A 6,067-nucleotide genomic window follows, 5' to 3' on the forward strand; every position below is an offset into this window, starting at 1 on the left:
GAGGGTGCCCAGGCACAACCCTGGTGTCAAGGATGTTCCTCGGCCCCTTTCCTCATTTCTGCAGTGCTTCACAGATGCTTGCCATTGGAAACTTAGCATCCAGGGAATGAGCATTTGGATGATTCCTTGCAAATCTTCCATCCCAACAGGAAAGACAATAGCCATCCTTGCAAATATGATACACAGCTGTGTACTGCATTCAGTCCTTTGTGGGGAGTGGTGCCAGTAAAGCACAGGTCACAAGCTCAGAGGTCTGAACTGCAGATCCATTTCTGCAATTTAGCAACTGTGTGACTTCAGACAAGGCACTCAGTGGTTCTGAATCCCAGCCACCTTTACCGAGGTAAAGGAGATCTCTGTGGTCCTTTCAGAGCGATAAAGTCTTCTCCATCAGTGAAATGTAGCATATGCATGGACTTTTTTCTTTTTTTAATAAATTTATTTATTTATTTTTGGCTGCTTTGGGTCCTCGTTGTTGCGCACGGGCTTTCTCTAGTTGCAGCGAGCGGGGGCTACTCTTCGTTGTGGTGTGCAGGCTTCTCATTGCAGTGGCTTCTCTTGTTGCAGAGCATGGGCTCTAGACGTGCAGTCTTCAGCAGTTGTGGCGTGTGGGCTTGGTAGTCGTGGCTCGCTGGCCCTAGAGCACAGGCTCAGTAGTTGTGACCCACGGCCTTAGTTGCTTTGCAGCATGTGGAATCTTCCTGGACCAGGACTCGAACCCGTGTGCCCTGCATTGGCAGGCAGATTCTTAACCACTGAGCCACCAGGGAAGTCCCATATGCATGGACTTTACTGGAACAGGTGACTGACTGTGCTAACCTAAAATACTTGCTCCCTCTGATTTGGGACAAGTTTCTCAGACATTTATAGCCTAAGGAATCCCACATTTGCTATTTTCTGAGAAGCTAAAATTGGGCCCTTGCAATTATCTGGTTTTCAGACATAGTAAACACAATAAATTAGTAGTCCCCAGCTGGCTTGCACTGGCCATCTCCTCCCTATGTAAAGACTCATAAACAGTCACTCAGTCACCCATTCTAGAACCTTGTTAGACGTTGGTGTCAGTCTAATTGGTTTGCTCTTTACAGAAATCACTTTTATCCCCTCATTGAAAACTAGGATAATATTTACCAATCTCTGGTCGTTTGGGTCATTTGCTTATGTGCTCTCAGCTGTGTACTGCTCTGGATTGTAAAGGGCTTGCGTCCTGCCAACTATGCTTTCCAGGCCCCCTTGTTCTCTGGCTTCCCACTGGATTCAGGCAATGGGGGGCAGTGAGGGGAACCTGGCAGGTAAGAAGAAGGGAGAAGTGACTCTCTTCCCTTCTTGGGTGTCACTTTGGGATGCCAAGTGGCAGCAGCTACAGCAGCAGTGTCAACAGCATGGGTGATGGGGTGGTGACCTCAGCTGTGGCAGTGGCCTTGCACGGCTCAGCAGGCCAGCTCTGGAATTTCTGCTCCTGGCGCCCCAGTCACAGTGGCATTGTTCAGAGAGAAATTGATTTCCTGTGGTTACTAATCTTTCAGTAAACAAATTCTTTTTTCTTGCTCCTCCAGCCTTACCAATATCCTCGTAACCCATTTTTGTGTTAAGTTTCCTCTATTTGAAATATCTAAATGATTTCTCTTTTCCTAAATGAACCCTAACTAATACTATATACAAATTTTCAGAGCTTGAATCCTTACACTAATTTAAAGTTGCTCTATCATCTTTATTTTGAAAACTGGAGCTTTAAAAATCTGGAGGCAACCTGCTGCTCATTTCATAGCATCAAACCAACAGAATGTAAAGGGGAGAAAAGTGTTCTTATAAAACTCCAATAAACTTCAAGAAAGGATCTAAATTAGTTAAAGTATTGAAAAGTGTTCATAATAGCAGCTCATCATCTGTTGTTTGACAATGTACTGGTTATGAAAATATTTTACCATGACAATACTCATTGTGATGAAATTTGTTCTACAAACAACTTTCTTTAGAGTCTTTTTTTTTTTTTAATCTTAGGATTATACAGAACTACCTGATAAAAATAAGCACTATAATTCCTGGGCTTTTAGTTTCAAAATCTGCTTTCCCATCTGTTACCCAAAGTCTAGGTCTGCACAACCAAAGCAAAATGGAAGATGGTGTAATTATCCTTTGACTCAAAGACAAATAAGAATATCAGAGTAGGGAAGGGACATCTGTGCTCATTTGATTTAACACCTGGTCCAATGTATGATTCCTTTGAAATATCTAATAACCATAGAGTGGATATTTATGCTATATTTGAATACCCTCAATGATGGGTAAGTCATTACCTTTCCAGGCAACCCATTCATTTCCTGGAGAGCTTGGATTTCCAGAAATGTGTGCCTTTTATTGAGCCTAAGAGCAGGCATGACAGTAGCTTCTACTCATGGGTGCTAGTTATTCCACTGAGGTTTATAAAGAATAACTAGATTCCCTATTCTACTTAAAAGCTCTTTTTTTTTTTTTTTTTTTTTTGCGGTACGCGGGCCTCTCACTGTTGTGGCCTCTCCCGTTGCGGAGCACAGGCTCTGGACGCGCAGGCTCAGCGGCCATGGCTCACGGGCCCAGCGCTCTGCAACATGTGGGGTCTTCCTGGCCCGGGGCACGAACCCGTGTCCCCTGCATCGGCAGGCGGACTCTCAACCACTGCGCCACCAGGGAAGCCCTTAAAAGCTCTTTTAACCAATGTAAAAATAGACACGATGTGTCTTTATGGAAACACTTTCAGCATCTCAGAGGCAGGCCCAGTGACCTGGGCAAGTTCTCAGTGTCAGGAGTATCCTATGACTACAAACTGAAGGCTTACCTCTTCTCTGGAAACAATGAGCTTGAAAACAAAACAGGTTTTCGTTAAACGTCTGTACAAGTTCCTTCAAAGGCACAGCTCTACGCCTTCCAGAAGAGGTCTCAGCCAGAAGCGAGGTCACCATCAGATATTCTATCTCTAAGGACCCTCCCTTTACCCAGAAACATGAGGACCCTGTATAACCAAGAAAAATATACTTCTTTGAGGATGTGACTCAGAGATATTTATTCAAAATACGTCTTGCACATCTTTGTGCAAGTGTGATGTTGCTAGTGTGAATGGTGGCATCAGAGCAAGATGGAGATGAAAGAAAGAGAAATGGCAAGAAGTAATTTTTAGGAATTAGATATGGACTTAATTTTAAATGGCTTTGTACGCCATGCCTAAAAGCTTGAGTGTTATCCTACAACAAAGAGGATCCACTGGAGAATATTAAGTATGATTGTAGAAAGATTTCACTGGTGGTGGGTGGAACATGAATTCATGGGAGACAAGATTGGTGGTAGGGCAAGTAGTCAGGCAATAATTCAGGAAAGAAAGGATAAATCTGTGGATGATATGGTGTCAGTGGAGCTGCACAGTCAAAGGGATAGAATCGACAGGATTGGATGTGGAGGGTAAGAGAGAGGAACAAATAGACCATGATTTTAGGTTTCTGGTTTGGGCAACTGGGTAGATGGTGAAGCCATTCACAAAAGAAAGCATGGTAAGAGGAATGGTAAGTTTAGGTTATGGGGGTTGATGAATTCTCTTTGGGGCATGGAATAAGGACTCTTCTGGTTACAGATAGCTGACTTAATATATGCATTTACCTCTGCTTCCTCCAAAATCTCACTAAATGACAGTAAGGGAAATTTTTAATCACTTACCCCTCCCCAAATACAATTTAGAAGCTGGAAAACATGGAGACACATGTAACTAAGTGAGAAGATCTGTGAAAGCTGAATGCCTAGCTAGCTCTGGGGAAAACCAAGGAGCAATCTGAATGGTGTCATAGAACACCTAAAAGTGTCAGAAATTTGTGACACAGGTTCAACTGGGAGTGAGGACTAAAGGTGGGCCTGACAGTTGTTTAAAAAGGAGTTCCAGGGACTTCCCTGGTGGTGCAGTGGTTAAGACTCCATGCTCCCAATACAGGGGGCCCGGGTTTGATCCCTGGTCAGGGAACTAGATCCCACATGCATGCCACAACTAAGAGTTCACATGCAACAACTAAGGAGCCGTGAGCTGCGACTAAGGAGTCCTCAAGCCACAACAAAGACCTGGCGCAACCAAATAAATAAATACTTTAAAAAAAGGACTTCCACACCCAGATCCCCCCACCATCTCTCACAGCTGGGAAACTGACCTCCCCAACCAGACATGAAATTGCAGGAGGATGAACCAGATATCCACTGGATTTATAGTGAGAGGAAAGATACTGGAGGTGCTGGGATTACATGACATCAACACACTGAATAGTGAGATACCTGCTGCTTCTTTTTCTATCACCAACATTTCTCCCCAGAATGCTGTAAACCAGGCTTGAGAGGGGATGATGTTCTCAGGTGGCTCTGATCAGGCCAAGAAAAAAGATGTAAAAGTAAATTATGACCTCAGTCAACAAGCCCCTCCCATGCTCTGGCCTGGTACACACACCAAGATTCCAGCCATCATTTTAGTGCCCTATTCTTAAATGTGAGTAGATAGCCAAGGACTACTAAACATTTGAAGAAAGCTTCTAACATGAAAGATAGAAATAAAATCATCAAACAGAAGTTACTTGAAGTTTCAGATTATACAGAAAGAAAAAAAAAAACAACTTGAAGACAAACCATCATTGATAAGAGGTGATATTGGATTTACAAAACAAAAGCAAGATGGTGTAAAAAAAGGGAGGAAAACATTAATTAAACGAAAGGAGTTCTTGGAAATTAAAAATATGATAGCTGTATACAAGGATTGGAAGATGAATTGAGGAAAGCAGAGCAAAAAATTAAAGAGAGGGAAAATAGGCAAGAAAAAACAAAAAAACAGAAAAATCAGAGGATCAGTCCAAGAGGTCTAACATCCGAATGTTAGGAGCCTCAGGAGCTCCGGAAAGAGGGAACAGAAAAAATAGAAGTGAAGACATCAAAGGAACAACCGAAGAAAATTGCCTAAAGCTGAACTACATGAATTTCTGTATTAAAAAGGCCCACTGAAAGTCCAGCATAATGGATGAAAATAGACCCAAAGTAAAGCATCTCATGAAGAAATTTTATACCAGTCACAAAGAGATGGGAAAACAGGTTGTATACAAAAGAATAAGAGTAAGAATAGCTTTGGACTTTTCAACAACTGTGGAAATTGGAAGTTAATGAAACAATGTTTTCATAATTTGAGAGAAAATTATTTCTCTTTTTAAAATTAATTAATTAATTTTTAGCTGCGTTGGGCCTTTGTTGCTACGCACAGTCTTTCTCTAGTTGCGGCGAGTGGGGGCTACCCTTTGTTGCGGTGTGCAGGCTTCTCATTGTGGCAGAGCATGGGCTCTAGGCGTGTGGGCTTCAGTAGTTGTGGTTTCTCTAGTTGTGGCTTCTCTAGTTGTGGCTCATGGGCTTATGTGCTCCACGGTATGTGGGATCTTCCTGGACCAGGGCTCGAACCCGTGTCCCCTGCATTGGCAGCTGGATTCTTAACCACTGCGCCACCAGGGAAGTCCCTGAGAGAAAATTATTTCTGATTAGAATTCCATACACAGTAAAACTCTTAAGTGTGAAGGTAAGCTAAGGACATTTTCAGACACACAAGTCCTCAAACATTTCCTTTTCATGGTTACTGCTGGAACAATAGCAAAATGAGGGAGTATGTGAAGAAAGGGGACAGCATATCCAGGAAACAGGGGAGCCAAGTCAAGAAAGAGGAGAAGGGAATCCCCAGGATGGTGATAGGAGACCCAGGATGCTGACTGAGCAGCAGGCTCAGAGAGTAACCTGAACAGATGGTGTAGGACAGAAGACTTGGGGAGAAGGGACTCCAAGAAGTGGAAATTGATGTGCCTGACCATATGGAAAGAACATTTACATTTCTGGGAAAGAGACTGGGGTCAAGCTCATGATAAATGTGGACATAACTAAGCAAATTTTAGAAAAAGACTATTAACTCTAGGGAAAGCAAAAAGATCTGAAAGAAAAAGTAATTATGATATATCACATGGACCACTTGTGAATAGTGGCATTTCTTAATAATGAAAACACTGAATACTGATCTAACCATAAAATAATTTATTCT

Source organism: Hyperoodon ampullatus (assembly GCF_949752795.1).
Source record: "Hyperoodon ampullatus genome assembly, chromosome: 11".
Lineage (NCBI taxonomy): Eukaryota > Metazoa > Chordata > Mammalia > Artiodactyla > Ziphiidae > Hyperoodon > Hyperoodon ampullatus.